The sequence below is a fragment of the Trachypithecus francoisi genome, unplaced genomic scaffold (genome assembly GCF_009764315.1).
Source record: "Trachypithecus francoisi isolate TF-2019V2 unplaced genomic scaffold, Tfra_2.0 Lachesis_group9, whole genome shotgun sequence".
Taxonomy (NCBI): Eukaryota; Metazoa; Chordata; class Mammalia; order Primates; family Cercopithecidae; genus Trachypithecus; species Trachypithecus francoisi.
In genome coordinates this window covers 34533688-34552551 of record NW_022681474.1, presented here as the reverse complement: position 1 = coordinate 34552551, position 18864 = coordinate 34533688, and the positions used below count along the sequence as shown (strand labels likewise).

At 48.1% G+C, this 18864-nt stretch overlaps 1 protein-coding gene across 6 annotated transcripts in view; it reads left to right on the top strand.

Moving 5' to 3' along the window:
• Positions 1-18864, top strand: part of LRRC20 (leucine rich repeat containing 20) — an 89085-nt gene that overhangs the window by 15906 nt on the left and 54315 nt on the right. Inside the window, exon 1 of one of the 6 annotated variants that reach the window (XM_033208663.1) lies at positions 1418-1435. The exons of the other annotated variants lie outside the window; for them this stretch is intronic. The gene's annotated coding sequence lies outside the window, so the exon portion shown is untranslated. Of the gene's footprint in view, positions 1-1417; positions 1436-18864 lie in introns of those variants that run through there. 6 annotated transcript variants of the gene reach the window in all.

Below are 18864 nucleotides of genomic sequence, written 5' to 3'. Positions count from 1 at the left end.
AACACAGTGAAACCCTGTCTCTACTAAAAATACAAAAAATTAACTGGGCATGGCGGTGGGCGCCTGTAGTCCCAGCTACTTGAGAGGCTGAGGCTGGAGAATCTCTTCAACCTGGGACGTGGAGGTTGCAGTGAGCCAAGGTTGTGCTACTGCACTCCAGCCTGGGTGACAGAGCGAGACTCCATCTCAAAAAAAAAAAAAAAAAAAAAAGGCAGATTTATGGGCACTACTCCAGAGCTGTGAAAATAGAATCTCTGACGGTGGGGGCTGGTAGTGTGGATTTTAGCAAGCCTCTCGGATGGTTCTGCCGTGCCTTGACCTTATGTATTTTATTGTTATAATTTATATATATATATATATATATATATAATTTACCCTTTTTAGTATATAGTTGAGTTCTGACAAACATATGTTTTTATAACCAACCACAACAAGACTCAGAACCTTTTTATCACCTCATGCTCCCCTGCAGCCAAACCCTCCCCATCCCCAGTACCTGGGAGTCACTGATCTCTTTTCCATCCCTGTGGTTTTGCCTTTTCTAGGATATCATAGAAATGGAATGATAGAGTAAATAAACTCTTGAGCCTGGCTTCTTTCGCTTTAGCATCATGCATTTGAGATTCATCCGTGTTTGGTGGGAATCAGTAGTTCATTCCTTTCACTGCTGAATAGCGTTGCTGGTGTGGGTGTTCCATGATCCATTTATCCTTTCTTTTCTTTTTTTTTTTTTTTTTTGAGACGGAGTCTCGCTCTGTCGCCCAGGCTGGAGTGCAGTGGCCGGATCTCAGCTCACTGCAAGCTCCGCCTCCCGGGTTCACGCCATTCTCCTGCCTCAGCCTCCGGAGTAGCTGGGACTACAGGCGCCCGCCACCGCGCCCGGCTAGTTTTTTGTATTTTTTTAGTAGAGACGGGGTTTCACCGTGTTAGCCAGGATGGTCTCGATCTCCTGACCTCGTGATCCGCCCGTCTCGGCCTCCCAAAGTGCTGGGATTACAGGCTTGAGCCACCGCGCCCGGCCCCATTTATCCTTTCATCTACTGAAGGACATTTGGACTGTTTCCAGTTTTTTAACATCATGAATAAAGCCCGTAAACATTTGCATGCAGGTTTTGCTGTGAAGCAAAGTTTTGTCTTTCTTTTCTTTTCTTTCTTTTTTAGACAGGGTCTCACTCTTTTGCCCAGGCTAGAGTGCAATGGTATGATCTTGGCTCACTGCAGCCTCCACCCCCTGGGCTCAAGCGTCCTCCCACCTCGCCTCCTGAGTACCTAAGACTACATGTATGCACCACCATACCTGGCTAATTTTTGTATTTTTTGTAGAGATGGGGTCTCCCTGTGTTGGAGAGGCTGGTCTCAAACTCCTGGGCTCAAGCATTCCTCCTGCCTCAGCCTCCCAAAGTGCTGGGGTTATGGGCACAAACCACGGCATCTGGTCAGTAAGGTTTTCATTTCTCTCAGATAAACACACAGGAGTAGGATTACTGAGTTGTACAGTTGCCCCTCCGTATCTGTGGGGATTGGTTCCAGGAGCCCCACAGGTACCAATATTCAAGGATACTCAAGTCCTTTATATAAAGTGCTATAGTATTTGCATCTAACCTGCACATATCCTTCTGTATACTTCAAATCATTTCTAGATTGCTTATAGTACATAATACAATGTAAATACTATGTAAATAGTTGTATTGCTTTTTAAAATTTGTATTATTTATTTATTTTCAAATATTTTCTGTGTTTGGTTGAATTCGTGGATACAAAACCCACAGGTATAGAGAGCCAACTATATGTATTAAGTATATGTTTGACTATAAAAAACTGCCACACTCTTTTCCAAAGAGATTGAGAGCTCCAGTTCCTTCACATCCTTTTCAACACTCAGTATGTTTTTTAACTGTACATTCTGTAGGGTGTAATGTATCTCATTGTAGTTTGATTTTTTCTTTTTTATAGTATTAAGAGGTATATTGTTGTAGTTTTAATTTACAGTTCTCTGATGATATTGAACATTTTTTTTGTTTGTTTTGAGACAGAGTTTCACTTCTTGTCACCCAGGCTGGAGTGCAGTGGCACAATCTTGCCTCACTGAAACCTCCGCCTCCCAGGTTCAAGTGATTCTCCTGCCTCAGCCTCCCAAGCAACTGGGATTACAGGCATCTGCCATCATGCCCGGTTAATTTTTGTATTTTTAGTAGAGATGGGGTTTCACTATGTTGGCCCGGCTGGTCTCGAACTCCTGACTTCAAGTGATCTGCCTGCCTCGGCCTCCCAAAGTGCTGGGACTACAGATGTGAGTCAATGCACCTGGCCGATGTTGTACAACTTTTCATGTGCTTGTTGGCTATCCATTCGTCTTTGATTATATCTCTATTCAAATCTTTTGCCCATTAAAAAACATTGGGTTTTCTTTCTTTTTAGTTTTGTGTTTTAGAGGTGGGGTCTGGGTATGTTGCCCAGGCTGGAGTGCAGTGGCTGTTCACAGGCACAATCATTGCACACTGTAGCCTGGAACTCCTGGGCTCAAGAGATCCTCCTACTTCAGCTTCCAGAGTAGCTGTAACTACAAGTGCATGCCACCTGCCTGTCTCACATTTTTAATTTTGATGAAATTTAATTTATCGTTTTTTCTTTTATTGACGGTATTTTTGGTATTGTATGTGAGAAGTCTGCTTAACCCAAGGTCACAAAGAGTTTCTCCTATCAGTATCATTTGGGTATTGGTTAAGCATACAGATTCATGGACCCTGCTCTAGAGCTTTAAAAGTTGAATCTTGCCGGACACTGTGGCTCATGCCTGTAATCCCAGCACTTTGGGAGGCTGAGGTGGGCGGATCACGAGGTCAGGAGTTCAAGACCAGCCTGACCAACATGGTGAAACCCCGTCTGTACTAAAAATACAAAAATTAGCTGGGCATGGTGGCGCACGCCTGTAATCCCAGCTACTCAGGAGGCTGAGGCAGGAGAACTGCTTGAACCTGGGAGGTGCAGGTTGCAGTGAGCTGAGATCGTGCCACTGCAGCCTGGGCGGCAGAGCAAGACTCTGTCTCAAAAAAAAAAAAAAAAAAAAAAAAAGAATCTCAGAGAGGGTCTGGTGATCTGCATTTTAACATGAACTGTGTCTGATTCTTCTTTGCCTTGTATTTTGAGAATCACTGGCTTACTGTTTACAATTTGGAGCTTCCTGTCTTGGTGGCTGCCGTGGGGTGGGACAGGGGCATTGCCTGGCAGGGCTCTGGATGTGTGCATGTGGGAGATGATGAATAAATACGGACATGGATGTGATGTGCTCCTGGGGAGGGACCTGAGCAGCTAGGCTGGGAGCTGTGGAATCAAAACAGGGAGACCAAGGCTAGTGCGAGGGGTGTGTCCACCTTTCCTCCCTCCCAGGCCCGCCTGCGCTTTGGCTGAGCGCTTGCTTCCTTCTGTACTAGCCAGCAGATGGCACCCTGTCACAGGCCAAACCAAGGACCGGAAGCAGAGCCCGGGGACCTGGCCAGACTGTGACTGGGTGAGCAGTTGCTGGGTGTCCTGACCAAGGCTTCCACTCCCTTCTCGTGTTTATGTTCCTGTCCAACCCCTGCAGGGACCCGATGTTGCAAGCCCTTTGCTGAACAAGAGTACTCAGGAAACACTTAACAGATACTCACTGAATCCCAACCTTTTCTTGGTTCCGAAATTGCCACTGGCTCCTTTTTAAAAAAACATACATTTAGCAGCTGTTGTGTGTGCCCTGCCTGAAGGGCAGTGCATGTGCCCGGGAGTGCCCAGTCTGGAGGGGAGGCAGACATCTCTCTAGCACACTCTTACACTGAAAGGGGGCAGCCAGGGACTGGAGTGGGAGCTGCTTTTCTGGCCTGGCGGGATGGTGATCTTGGCCCTCACCAGGGCTTGTAGGCCTGTAGTTCCTGGCCCATAGCTGAGGCCAGCACCTGGTAGGGGTGAGGGGAGTGTGTTTTGCTGTGATGTTTCCTGACCTGGCGAGTCCTGAGGGTCAGCCTGGCACAGTCCAACTCTGAGAGTGTAGGGGAGGGAGTGCGCTCTCACACAGCAGCACCCAGACGGCTGGGGCTGCCTGGCTGTGTTTGCCACAAGGACTGAGGCCTCAGATCTGCCATCCTTGGCTCCCTGCCTCTTGGGGGAAGCAGGTGGGAGTTTGCCAGGCAGGAGAGGGAGCTAGAGGTCCCCACTGCAGCGTCTGTGCTGCTCTTCCAAGGGGACTGAGTTCCTCTGTAAGGAGACAGACCTTTCCCAACTCTGCCTCCTCTGTGGTGTGCTGTGGTGTGGGGAGACTTGGAGCCTTCTGCCTAGCATGCCACCTCTGGACGTGCTCTCTCTGGATTGGGGTTCCTGGGAGGCCAAGAATGACCCTTCTCCCTCTTCTCTCCTGTGCCCCCTGGGGAGGGCTTTCTTCCCTTGAGGGCTCTGCACCTATTTAAAATGAAGGCTTTGTATCCCTGGGTGGACACTTGTCCGTCCTGACGCCTTTGGTTTTCGAGCTGGATAATTCTTTGTTCTAGGGGGCTGTCCTGTGCTTGATAAGATGTTTAGCAACATCCCAGCCTCTACCTACTTGAGGCAAGATGCCTTAGTTCATTCAGGCTTCTATAGCAAAATATAAACAGCAGAGACTTATTTTTCACAATTCTGGAGGCTGGGAAGTCCAAAATCAAGGCACTGGCAGGCTCAGTGTTTGGTGAGGGTCTGCTTCCTGGTTCATTAACAGATGTTTCTCGCCATGTCCTCTGTGGTTGGGGTCCAGGGAGAGACTTTTCTGGGGTTTCTTCCTTCCTCCCTTCCTCTCTCTTTTTCCTTCCTTCCTTCCTTCCTTGAGAGAATGTTCTGGGGTTTATTCTCCCTTCCCCTCCCCTCCCCTCCCCTCCCCTCCCCTCCCTCCTTCCCTCCCTTTGCCCAGGCTGGAGTGCAGTGGCTCAAACTCTTAGGCTAAAATGATCCTCCTGACTCAGCCTCTTGAATAGCTGGGACTACAGGCACATGTCACCATGCCTGGTTAATTTAAATTTTTTTTTTTTTTTTGTAATGGAGACGAGTCTTGCCATCTTGCCCAGACTAGTCTCAAACTCCTGGGCTCAAGTGATCCTCCTGCCTCAGCCTCCCAAAATGTTGAGATTATAGGTGTTACAGGTATGAACCACTGCACTGGCCTGGGGGTCTCTTTCATAAGGACACTAATCCCGTCCATGGGGCTCCACCCTCATGACCTTATCACCTCTCAAAGGCCCCACCTCAAATGGCATACAATTAGAGATTAGGTTTTCACCTATGAATTTTGGGGTGACATATACATTCAATTGATAACACTAGTAGCACCCCCTGCCCTCACTCCACGCCCAGTTGTAACAGCCAAGTTTGTCTCCAGACATTTCCAAATGTCCCCTGGGGGCAAAACTGCCCCCATTGAGGCTCACTGCTCTGGGAGGTCATGCCTGTAAGGGGCCAAGCCTGGCGTTGGGTGGAGTCAGCTCTGTCAGTACAGGGCTCACGCCAAGTGAAGTTGGGTGATGTGAAAAGATGAGAGTTCTGTTTTATAGGAGGCTGTGGTCCAGAAATCAGGAAGCTGGGGTTCTGGTCCTCGCTGTAACTCCCCATTGCAGGGCCAGGTTCTCATCTGTCAAATGTGGGACTCCAGCGCTGACCTTTAGCAGTTCTGTCTGTATTAAACCCTCATTGGCTTCTTCTATGCAATGAGTAAAACCCAAGTTCATACCACAAAGCTGTGGATGGCCTGACACTTGCCAAATTCTCTGACTGCACTTTGAGTAGCTTGGGGCTTCCCTCATCTCTACAGCCCAGACTATCCGTCCTTTGAACTATTAAGCCTTTCTGGCCACAGGCCTTTGCACATGCTATTCCCTTTGCCTGGGATGCTCTTCCCTGTTCTTCTTGTGTCTGGGCCCTTCTTATACTTTAAGGCCCAGCCTAAATGCTTCTTTTTTTTCGAGATGGAGTCTCACTCTGTCACCCAGGCTGGAGTGCAGTGGCACGATCTCAGCTCACTGCAACCTCTGCCTCCTGGGTTCAAGTGATTCTCGTGCTTCAGTCTCCTGAGTAGCTGGGATTACAGGTGTGCATCTCTATACTTGGCTAATTTTTTGTTTTAGTAGAGATGGGGTTTCACCATGTTGGCCAGGCTGGTCTTGAACTCCTGGTCTCATGTGATCCACCCGCCTTGGCCTCCCAAAATGTTGGGATTACAGGTGTGAGCCACCACACCCGACCTGAATTTAAGATCTTTTTAACTGGCATCTGCCTCAACCTCAGTTGGCTGTTTTTTGCTAAGATGCATATTTTTGTAGTGCTCCAGTTTATCCCTGAGATTTCTGGTTTTGTCATGTTCACTCTGGCAGATGTGTATTTACCATGTCCTGTGTCTGTGTACCACTCTGCAGAGGATGGGATGGGAGGGTGAGGGCAGGGGGAGGGAGCCAATGGCTGGGCCCTGGCAGGTGTGCCATCAGGCTGTGCGCTTGCTGTGATTTCCGCCTTGATTGTCCTTTCCCCAAATCTTTGCATGCCCTGCTCTTTTTTGTTCTTTTTTACTTGTTTGCTTCTTTTAACATTGTACCTCTCAGATCTTATCCTTTTTATTCTTGTCTCAGCTAAATGTCACTTCCTCCTAGAAGCCCTTCCTGATCACCCTAGTGAGGGTTGCCCCTGCCCCTGCCTCAGTTACCTGCTCTCCCATTACACCGTTTTGTTTTCTTGAGGGCAGTTATCACTACTTGCCATTCCCTCATGTACCTGGGCAAGATAGCAAGACCCCATCTCTAGTAAAGACCCTATCCCCTTGCCTGGGCAAGATAGCAAGACCCCATCTCTAGTAAAAATAAAAATAAGAGAAATTAAGACCTCATGAGCTGCAGTGGTTTGCGTGGATGCTCACAGCCAGCCAATCTTAAAATCTTGTGCTGGGATTTGAACTTGAATCCGTTGGCCTCCTGTGCCTTCTCTCTCTCTCTCTCTCTCTCTCTCTTTTTTTTTTTTAGAGACAGAGTCTCACTCTGTCTTCCAGGCAGGTGCAGTGGCATGATCATAGCTGACTGCAGCCTCAACCGTCTAGACTCAAGTGGTCCTTCCACGTCAGCTTCCTGAGAGTAGCTGCGACTATAGGTATGCGCCATTATGACAGTTCCCATACCCTCTTTAACATGCCACCCATCTCAGTGGGACCTAATTTCTGCCCTCTGGGAGCTCTTTGCCCTGCTAGGAAGAGTGAGACAAACACATTGACAACTTTCATGTAAGACACAATGGGATAGGGGCCCTGACAGAGCTGGCAGAAATGCAGTGGGCCCAGTGTGGTGGCTCACACCTGTAATCTTAGCACTTTGAGAAGCCAGGACGGGAGGATCACTTGAACCCAGGAGTTCAAGACCAGCCTAGGCCATATAGTGAGACCACTGACTCTACAAAAAAACTAAAAGAAAAATTAACCAGGCAGGGTGGCGTGAGCCTGTAGTCCCAGCTACTCAGGAAACTGAAGCAGAAGGATCACTTGAGCCCGAGAGGTCTAGGTTGCAATAAGCTATGATCATGCCACTGCACTCCAGCCTTGGCTATAGAGTGAGACCCTGTCTCAAAAGAAAAGAAATGAAGAGAAAGCGAAGGAGGAAGAAGAGGAGGAGGGGGAGAGGGAGGAGGAGGAGGAAAGCAATGAGGGACCAGGTGTGGTGACTCACACCTGTAATCCCAATGCTTTGGGAGGCAGACTGGGATCACTTGAGGCCAGATATTTGAGACCAGCCTGGGCAAGATAGCAAGACCCCATCTCTAGTAAAAATAAAAATAAGAGAAATGCGGATGGGCGCAGTGGCTCACACCTGTAATCCTAGCACTTTGGGAAGCTGAGGTGGGTGGATCATGAGATCAGGAGTTCAAGACCAGCCTGGCCAAGATGGTGACACCCCATCTCTACTAAAAATAACAAAAATTAGCCAGGTGTGGTGGCAGGCACCTGTAATCCCAGCTACTCGGGAGGCTGAGGCAGGGAATTGCTTGAACCTGGGAGGCAGAGGTTGCAGTGAGCCGAGATCACGCCACTGCACTCCAGCCTGGGCAACAGAGTGAGACTCCACCTCAAAAAAAGGAAAAAGGGAAAAAGAAATGCAGTGGAACAATGGGGGTTCAAGGGCGGGAGCAATTACATTAGTTGAGGACATGAACAAAGGCTTAGTGGAGAGGAGGCATTTAAACAAGACCTTGAAATATAGTGTTGATGAGAACTTTTGAAGATAAGGAAGGACATTCTACTTAATGGGAACAGCACCAGCAAAAATGTAGAGGTGGAAAAATAAAGGGAGTTGCAGGGAATAATAAGCAGCCTGGCTTGGCCAGAGGGCAAGAGCCTTGATGAGGAGGTACAAGAGGGATATCTAGAAAGGGAGATGAGAGCCAGATCCCCCTGTGTGGATGCTAGGCTGCAGACGGTGTGGTCAGCACCTCCAAACTAGCATGGAGATTATTATTTTGAGACAGGGTCTCGCTCTGTTACCCAGGCTGAGGTGTGGTGGCATGATTTTGGCTCACTGCAGCCTCAAACTCCTGGGCTCAAGTGAGCCTCCCAAGTAGCTGGGCCCACAGGTGCATGCCACCACGCCCAGTTAACTTTATTTTTTGTAGAGACGGAGTCTCACTATGTTGTCCAGGCTGGTCTTGAACTCCTGGGCTAAAATGATCTTCTCATCTCTGCCTCCCAAAGTGCTGGGATTGCAGGCATGAGTGACTGTGCCTGGCCTGGCGTGGTGATTCTTGAATGGGAGAGTGATGTAATGGAAAGAGGTGTTCAGGTGTTCGAATGGAAGGGTGGGGCTGGGGATTGGAGGGCAGGAATAGGGATTCTTCTATGTAGATACAGCCACCACCTTTGTCAAGGCTGGTTCCAGGATTACGGAGCTAGTTTCTTTCAGGCTGGAGTAAAACCATAGTAGAATATGGTTTTGCTGCACACAGTGTGGTTCTTGCTGTGAACTCAACACCTAGATGAATATTAGCTCATTCGTTTCTTCATTCCCTAAAAGTGCATTTGTACACCCATTTTACAAAGTGGGATGCTGAGACCAAACTTCCCGGTGGTGAGGGGTGTGATTACGTTCAGAGCGTTTGCCCAGCGCTGTACTGGGTGCGAGGGGTGGTCCGCGGAGGCTGCCTGTGCCCCTACACAAGCTCAGTTCCTGTGGGTCCTGGAGGCAGGCTGCAGATCTCTACCAGCCAGGAGAAGACAGTCCAGGTCACATGCTAAGACACGTGTGCTGAGGTTTGAGGTGGGTGCCCTTTCTGGGAAGGTGGGGCTGGGCTGGTGAGCAGAAAGGGGAGGGAGGGGCATTTGAGACTGCAGGAGCTAGTCGGCATGGTGGGCGAGCTTGAGTGGCAGGTGGTCGAGGCCAGCCATGCTGGGCAGTGGTGTTTGTCCAGGGCAGACATGGTGCACAAGGCACTGGTTGGCGACGTTTGTTGCTGTTTCCTGGGTCCCATTAGTCATGCATCTGTGAGCTCAGGAAGACAAACAACTGCTCTGAGGAACCATTGCTTACAAGAGTGGATTCCTTGCTATATCAAGGCCTGAAAGATTGTCTGATGAGGAGAAAGGTGCTGTAGAAATCTGGTCAGTCGGTAACTGCAGCCCTCTATCCCCAGGGTGCCTTGTCGGTCCGGCAGGTACAGCTCTCGCCGTTTCCAGCTGAGGCCCCCCTCGCCCTCTGCCCTGCTGCAGGTGGATTGGGTTGTCTGGCATCTCATCACACCTGAAGATAACCTTGAGAGTAGTTTTGTGCATCCCATGTTTGGAGAGACATAGCCTGTGTTCATTTCTGCATTTCACAGATAGGGAGGTTGAGGCCTCACATGTGACTTACCCAAGGACACCTGAGTTAAAGGCAGCAGCAGATCGAGGTTTCTGGACTTTCTCTGTAGGGCGATGTTCTCAAGAAGAAGTCAAGGTCCACCCTTTGCCTACTTACTGTATGGCTTTGAGCAAGTTCTTAACTTCTCTGGGCTTTTGTTTTCTTATCTGCAAAAACGGACTGATGGCTGCTTTCCTTGCAGGAAGACCTCAGGGCCTGCCCAGGCCTCTCCAAGGTCTGGCTTGGCCACATGGCCTCTTCCACTCGGACCAGCTGTGGTCCCTTTAGAGCCATTGGTGGCCACACTGTTAGTGTCATCCTGGCTGCTGTTTCTATTCCCTTTTGTATGTATATGTTTGTGGTGAGTCATTGGTTAAATTAAAATAATTTATTTATTTTTTTTTTTTTTGAGACGGAGTCTTGCTCTGCCACCCAGGCTGGAGTGCAGTGGCCGGCTCTCAGCTCACTGCAAGCTCCGCCTCCCGGGTTCACACCATTCTCCTGTCTCAGCCTCCCGAGTAGCTGGGACTACAGGCGCCCGCCTCGTCGCCCGGCTAGTTTTTTGTATTTTTTAGTAGAGACGGGGTTTCACCGTATTAGCCAGGATGGTCTCGATCTCCTGACCTCGTGATCCGCCCGTCTCGGCCTCCCAAAGTGCTGGGATTACAGGCTTGAGCCACCGCGCCCGGCCTAAAATAATTTAATATCTCAAATTGTTAGACTGTGTGTCATTTGATTGTATTCTGTGTGGGGTTTACTTTTGATTTGAATTGAATACGGGCTTCTTTTCTCCTTACTGGCTTGCCAGGAAGGAGATTTTTTTTTTTTTTTTGAGAAGTCCCAAAGCCCATGATAGCACACGCAGTTATCTCCTTGTCCAGGGCTTGTTAGAATAAATGCAATCCAGGGGTCATTTCTCTCCTCCAGGGATGACAGAGCTGAAGCACATGTTTTTCAGATTCTCAAATAAAAACAATATTTTTTCATCCTCATAGCAGCATCTCTTACTTACTGAGCACAAACTACCTGCCAGGCGCCGTGCTAAGAGCCTTGCAGATGTTTTATTTCATGCTCAGAACCACCTGTTCGTTGGATCCTGTTGTCCTCATTTCTTTTTGAGGTATATTCAAATACTGTAACATTTGCATTTTAAAATATACAATGCAGTGTTTATTTGTATATTCAGAAGATTGCATAACCATCACTGCTGTCTGATCCTAAGCCATTTTCATCACTCAAAAAAGAAACCCCATACCATGAGGAGTCCTTTCCCATTTCCTGACCTCCGCCAAGCCCCAGGCCGTTATCAGTCTACTTTGTGTCTCTACAGATTGCCTCTTCTGGGCATTTTATGTAAATGGAATCATGCAACCTTTGTCGTTTTGTGACTGGCTTCCTTCACATAGCAAAATGTTTTCAAGGTTCATTCATGTTGTAGTGCACGTCAGGATTTCATTCCTTTTTATGGCTGAATAATATTCCATTGAATGGATATACAACATGTCCTTTATCTGTTCATCAGCTGATGGACATTTGGATTGTCTCCACTTTTGGGCTATTGTGAAAATGCTGCTGGGAACATTTATATAAAGGTGGATTTTTTTCTTTTGTTTTGCTTTGTTTTTTGTTTTGTTTTGTTTTAAGATGGAGTCTCACTCTGTCGCCCAGGCTGGAGTGCAGTGGCGCCATCTTGGCTCACTGCAACCTCTGCCTCCCGGGTTCAAGCAATTCTCCTGCCTCAGCCTCCCGAGTAGCTGGGACTACAGGCACCTGCCACCATGCCCGACTAATTTTTGTGTTTTTAGTAGAGATGGGCTTTCACCATATTGGCCAGGCTGGTCTCGAACTCCTAACCTCGTGATCTGCCTGCCTTGGCCTCCCAAAGTGCTGGGATTACAGGTGTGAGCTATTGTGCCCAGCACTACATATAGGTTTTAAAACTTTATTTATTTATTTTTATTTTTTTGAGACAAAGTCTCAAAAGGTCTGACTCTGTTACCCAGGCTGGGGTACAGTGACATGATCTTAGTTCACTGCAACCTCCGCCTCCTGGGTTCAAGTGATTCTTCTGCCTCAGCCTCCCAAGTAGCTGGGACTACAGACACCTGCCACCATGCCCTGCTAATTTTTATATTTTTAGTAGTGATGGGGTTTCACCACGTTGGCCAGGCTGGTCTCGAACTCCTAACCTCGTGATCTGCCCGCCTCGGCCTCCCAAAGTGCTGGGATTACAGGCGTGAGCTACTGTGCCCAGCACTACATACAGGTTTTAAAACTTTATTTATTTATTTTTATTTTTTTGAGACAAAGTCTCAAAAGGTCTATCTCTGTTACCCAGGCTGGGGTGCAGTGGCATGATCTTGGCTCACTGCAACCTCTGCCTCCCAAGCTGAAGCGATCCTCCCACCTCAGCCTCCCAAGTAGCTGGCTGGGACTACAGGCATGCACTTCCACACCCAGCTACTTTTTGTATTTTTTTATAGAACCAGGGTTTTACCGTGTTGCCCAGGATGGTTTTGAACTCTTGAACTCAAGTGATCCTCCTGCCTTGGCCTCCCAAAGTGCTTGGGTTACAGGTGTGAGCCACTGTGCCCAGATTGCATACAGGTTTTTGAAAGAGCTCTTGTCCTCGCTTTACTGAAGAGGAAACTGAGATTGGGGTTAAGTAACTTGCCTGAGGCCCCACAGCAAGAAAGAGTTGGCCCAAGAAAGGACTCAATTTGGATTATGAGACGATGTTGCTTTCTAGGTCTCTTGTGTGGTTAGAAGGTATTCTGACTGTTTGAGCGTGACAGCCACTGACTGGAGGGCCTGAGGCTCAGCTTTCTTCTCTGAGGCCGACTCTCTGTAGCACATTATTTCCTAGAGAGGCTGGGGCTTCTGCAGCAGGATGTGAGAAGGCGCTTCTGAGATGCAGGATTTGTGTGTGCAGCATTTGTCAGAGGGTTGTCCGCACAGCCCCTGAGCCGTCGGCTGCTCTCCCCAGCAGCTCCTGTGAGCTTTGCCCTGGCAGGACTTTAGCTCTGTTCCTCATGTCCCCATCAACACCCACCTCCACTGATCTAGGTTTTTGGGCGTTTGAGGGAAAACATACCCCAAGGGTCACTGCATGTTAGGGGTGTTCCTTTCTTTAAACTGAAGATATTTGTAAGAAGTCATTAAGTTCTTTTTTTTTTTTTTTTTTTTGAGACGGAGTCTCGCTCTGTCGCCCAGGCTGGAGTGCGGTGGCCGGATCTCAGCTCACTGCAAGCTCCGCCTCCCGGGTTTACGCCATTCTCCTGCCTCAGCCTCCCGAGTAGCTGGGACTACAGGCGCCCGCCACCTCGCCCGGCTAGTTTTTTGTATTTTTTAGTAGAGACGGGGTTTCACCGTGTTAGCCAGGATGGTCTCGATCTCCTGACCTCGTGATCCGCCCGTCTCGGCCTCCCAAAGTGCTGGGATTACAGGCTTGAGCCACCGCGCCCGGCCAGAAGTCATTAAGTTCTTATAAAACTCTTGCACAATATGCAAGTCCATGAAATAGGAAGTGAAAGAAAAAAATCCCCCAAACCCACTGGCACATTCAAGTTGAGTGGTTTCCCCACGTCTCAGAAGACGCCTGTTCCCGAAGTGCCTTTCTGCCCTTCTCTCCCCGACCACCCTCCCGGGCCCAGTAGCTGTGTTTGCTATTGTGGTGGGACTTTCTGGACGTATGTGGTCCTCGGTGAGCTATTCCTCCCATGCCCTTTTCTCTACAAGGGGCATGAGACAGGAAACAGGCTCAGAAACACTGCTCTGGAGATCAGGAGTTAAACACCCCCAAAGACCTGAAAGTGGTTGTCCCTGGGGGAGGGGATTTGTCAAGGGGGAGCAAGTCTGGCTGCTTTTTGTCTTAAGCCTTTTAGAGCTAGCCAACTCTAAGCACTGCAACAAACAGCTTTGTTAAAGTGATGCCTAATTGTGCCCAGTGTGCCCTTGATGAGCAGTTGTTTTGCTCACTTTCTGCATCTTGTGTGTCCCTACTTTGGAAATTGAGTGGCATTTCAGAGACTGGCAGCTCAAGTCATGGGGGGCTCCTCTTTGGCAGAGGGCTGCCTGAAGAGCCTTTGTTTAGCAGAATCATGGAGTCAGAAGGATGTCTGGCCAGGTTGAGACCCCAAATCATCTAGTCCAAACCCTCATTTTACAGATGAGGGGACAAAGCCCATGAAGAAGCAGTGTCTCGGAGCCCCCCTGGCTTATAGTGGAGGGGCTGGGATGAGAATTTGGCCTCTTGAGTTACAGCCCAGGGCAGCCTCCACACCGAGGGTCACGTGTGCCTCTGAGCACCAGAAGCGTGAACAAAGCAAGAGAAGAGAGTGAAGAGACTCTGTGTCTGTGACTCTGTCCTGAAATAGTCTGCTCAGAGGGGAAGCAGGAGGCACCCCGGCACAAAAAATTTCCATGAGTGAGTAAACCTCACGCCCTTAGGTAGGCAGGAGCAGCCAGCTCCCAGTTACTCTCATTACCACCCATTATCATCATCAGAACGGGAAGCAGCTACAGCAGGAGGAGGCCTGGCCCCTCTAGGCCAGTGATGCTTCAGTTAAAACACGGATGCCTGGGCCCTACCCCCAGAGTTTCTGATTCTGTGGGACTGGGGTGGTGCCTGAGAATGTGCCTTTCTGACAAGTTCTGGGGTGATGCTGATGCTGTGGGTGATGCTGATGCCCTTGGAGAACCACTGCACTGGACTAGCCCTTGCTACTCAGTGTGGTCCTTGGACCTGCTGGGTGGAAATGCAGATTCTTAGGCCCCACCCAGACATGTGGCATCAGAATCTGCACATTGGCAGTGTCCCCAGGTGGCACACTATAGTTTGAGAGGCGATGGTATGGTGCAGAGTTCACCTGGCTGCACGTTAGAATCACCCAGGGAGCTTTTACCCTCCCTTCCATTCCCAAGCCCCAGCCCCTACTAATTCAATCAGACTCTGGGAGAGAGACTTAGGCATGAAGAGTCTAGAGAGCTCCCAAGGTGGCTCCTGGTTGTGGCCAAGTCCTAGAATCCACAGTGGCAGCTGCGAGGGGCCTTGGAGATGATCGGTTGCAATTTACCAAGATTTGAAAACTAAGGGCATAAGGACCCAAGGTCCCAAAGACAGTAAGTGACAAATCCAGGCTCTTGATACCCTGAAGACTCTTTCACCAGCTCTTTCAACTCTAAGTCCCCTTTTATATAGCTCCATGGGAGCTGCAATATACCAGTGTTCCCGGGGAACCCATTGTGAATCATGGAAGATCTGTCTGCTCATTGGAAACCTACCATCTCCCATTCTGTTTCAGCATGGCAGGCCATCCTGAATGCGGGTTACATATTCTAGGGAGGCAATGTAGCATGGTGGTTAGGGGCATACCCTTAAGCTCAGCGGCTTACTAGCCAAGTAAGCTCTGCAGCTCACTAACCAAGACCCATGGCTCTGTGTCTCGATTCGTCCTCTGTACAAAAGGAATAGTAATAATAATGCCCATCTCGTGGATCATCTGAGGTCAGGAGTTCCAGACCAGCCTGACCAAAATGGTGAAACCCCGTCTCTACTAAAAATACAAAAATCAGCCAGACGTGGTGGTGTGTGCCTGTAGTCCCAGCTACTCAGGAGGCTGAGGCAGGAGAATCACTTGAACCTGGGAGGCGGAGGTTGCAGTGAGCCAAGATCACACCACTGCACTCCAGCCTGGGCGACAGAGCAAGACTCCGTCTCAAAAAAATAAAACATAATAAATAGTGCCTATCTTGGGGATGTTGTGGGGGTTAACTGAATTAATACATGACAATGCTGAGATCACTAATTGCAAGCAGCAGGCACTTTGTAAATTTTTTTTATTATTTCATTAACTGGTTGGCCTTGAATAAGTCATATGACTTAGAACAATTTGTTTAACTTCTCCATGACTCAGTTTCCTTAACTGTTAACCAGGGGTAAGCATAGTAGTGACCTATCTATAGGGTGGTTGTAAGGAGTGGGTGAAATAAAAGGTCTGAAGCCCCAGCACAACGTCTGTCACACACCTGTTGTCAATCAGTGGTGGCTGCAGTTATGTGTTAGAGACTCAACACCTGCGCAGGAGAACGTTCTGGCCAGGCCAGAGTCTGAGCTAGGTTGGTCCTGCTCCTCTCACAGGAGCAGCTAGAACCATGAGGATTGAAGTTTCTGGGGATGTTTTTGCCTGAAAAAAAGTTTATGATGTTCCGTGGTTGCCAGCAGCTGGGGGATGGGAAAATAGGGGGTTAACAAGTAAAGAGTTTCAGTTTCGCAAGGTGCAAAAGTCCTGGAGATTGGTTGATTGCACAACAATATAAATACACTTAAAGCTACTGAACTGTACATTTAAAAATGGTTAAGATGGCACATTTAAAAAAATACTTAATTTTTAAAGGGCAGTGTTAGGTTCCCAAGGTTCAGAGCAAAATTAAGAGTTAAGAATAGAGATTTTTCCAATATACTCCCCACTGCCCACAAACAGGCATAGCCTTCTCCATGATCAACATCCTCCACCAGAGGGGCATATTTGCCACCATTGGTGAACCTATGTTGGTGCATCATTGTCATCCAAAGTCCATGGTTCACATCAGGGTTCACTCCTGGTGTTGCACAGGCTTAGGCTCAGATTAATGTATAATGACATGTGTCTGCCACACATCACTTTCACTGCCTGAGCATTCTCTGTGCTCTGCCTGCTAATCCCTTGCCACTGATAAAATGCTACATTTTTTTTTAAGCAGTTTTTAAAAGGAGGATTTATTTGACAAGTTTCACTTAGCACAGTATACCTAAAAGGAAGTCACACTACAATGAAAGATTTAAATCAAGGCCTCAGAATTTCATATAAACACCAAGACCAAAATTCTAAACTATTGGTATTGCGTTTCAAATTTTTCCCATTAACTTAAAAAAAAAGCTTAAACTTACATGCATTACAGGTTATTAAATGAAACTAGAATTAACAAACATGCCAAAATGTTTCCAGACACAGCTCCTACCTTGAGTTTTTCCAAAAAAAAAAAAAAGCATGTCTTTCCACATGCATCCAAACAGTATTCAATATTTAACATAATTCAACTTCACTAAAATATGCTTACTAAGTGCATCCTATAATACAACTAACTTGAGAAAAGCTGGAACTTGTTTAATAGCTGTAGTTCACTTGGCTTCACTGTTACATCCTAGGTGAGTATTGTGTTACAAAATAATGAGCTTTAAGTCTTCATAACAATCCTGATTTCTACTAGAGAGTAAGCATAAATCACAAGCTTGTACTGCAGAAACTGTTAAGCTGAAGTGTTTTTTTTTTTTGTTTTCCTTTTTTAAGTTGACCAAGAGTCAGTGATTAGGATTGACCGATTCCATTTCCCTCCACCACTCCCACTGGACGTGTTAGACATCCCTCCCATTCCACTCATGCCCATAGTTGCACAGCTTCCACCACTCTAGTTGCTGCTGTTCATTGCTCCTTGGCTACCTATGCAATGTTTGCTTGAAAATCAATGGAGTTTTCCTGTGAAATTGGGTCATATCACTTGCTAAATTTTTATGTTATGTGTATTTTACAATAATTAAAAAGAAACTGTCTATAATGTCCTTTGTCTTCATTTATGTCAAGGATTACCATGCAGAAGAGAGGGCAGCAGGACTAGTGAGTGGTGGAGGGTTGCAGTTATTAATACAGTTCATGAAAGAGCTCTCTAACAGTTAAACTCATTCTATGGAAGGAGGAGTGAGCCCCCCCATCCCCAGTATTCAAGGAGAACTCTATGACCTCAGATGGAGACATGGAGAGATTTCAGGCCTCAGATTGGAGGCTGTGTTACTCAGTGTTTCCCAAGTTTGCCTATTGATAAGAATCACCTGGGGATATTGTTAAAAACAAATTTCCGGCCGGGCGCGGTGGCCCACGCCTGTAATCCCAGCACTTTGGGAGGCCGAGGTGGGCGGATCACAAGGTCAGGAGATTGAGACCACAGTGAAACCCCATCTCTACTAAAAATACAAAAAATTAGCCGGGCGCGGTGGCGGGCGCCTGTAGTCCCAGCTACTCGGGAGGCTGAGGCAGGAGAATGGCGTGAACCCGGGAGGCGGAGCTTGCAGTGAGCCAAGATCGCGCCACTGCACTCCAGCCTGGGCGACAGAGCGAAACTCCGTCTCAAAAAAAAAAAAAAATATATATATATATATATATATATATCCTGGCACCATCCCAGATTCACTGAAAGGTAGAATATCTGGGGGAGGGTGCAAAGACCAGCCTCATCAGATGATTCTCTCTCTCTTTTTTTTTTTTTCCTTTTTGAGACAGGGTCTCAGTCTGTTGCCTAGGCTGGAGTGCCATGGCATAATCTCGGCTCACTGCAGCCCTGACTTCCAGGGCTCAAGCAATCCTCCCACCTCAGCCTCCTGAGTAGCTGGGACTACAGGTGTGCACCACCATGACTGGCTAATTTTTTGTATTTCTAGAGACAGGGTCTCACTCACTATGTTGCCCAGGCTGGTCTCAAACTCCTTGGTTCAAGCAGTCCTCCTGCCTCAGTCTCCCTGAAGTGCTAGGATTACAGGCATGTGCCCAGCCTCCAGTTAATTCTAACTTGGAAGTTTGGCACACGTGGGCCAAATGGCCCCCAGTCTCCTAACCCTGAGGTTCCATGAAGAAAGCTTCTCAGTGAGAGTGGGTCTCGCTGGCCACAGAGTTCCTCCAGTAGCCTTGGGAGCCTTACTTCTTGGTTAGTTCACAAGCCCATGTTCTTACTGGCCTGAGTCCCTGACACCCTTGCCTCTGGGCCCTGTGACTTGGTTGCCAGGGGAGTCCCTCTCTGCTTCCCACTCTTAGGCCCTGTCACCAGGCCCACTTCTCAGCAGGGGCTGGCAGGGGTCAAAGTTCTGTATTTCTAAGTCACCATGCAAGCTCTACCGGGCGCTCTTGAATTCCAACTGAATGTTCTCTCTTGGATTTTGCTCCTTCTGCCCTGATTCTGCCCACTGGTTACCTTTCATCAG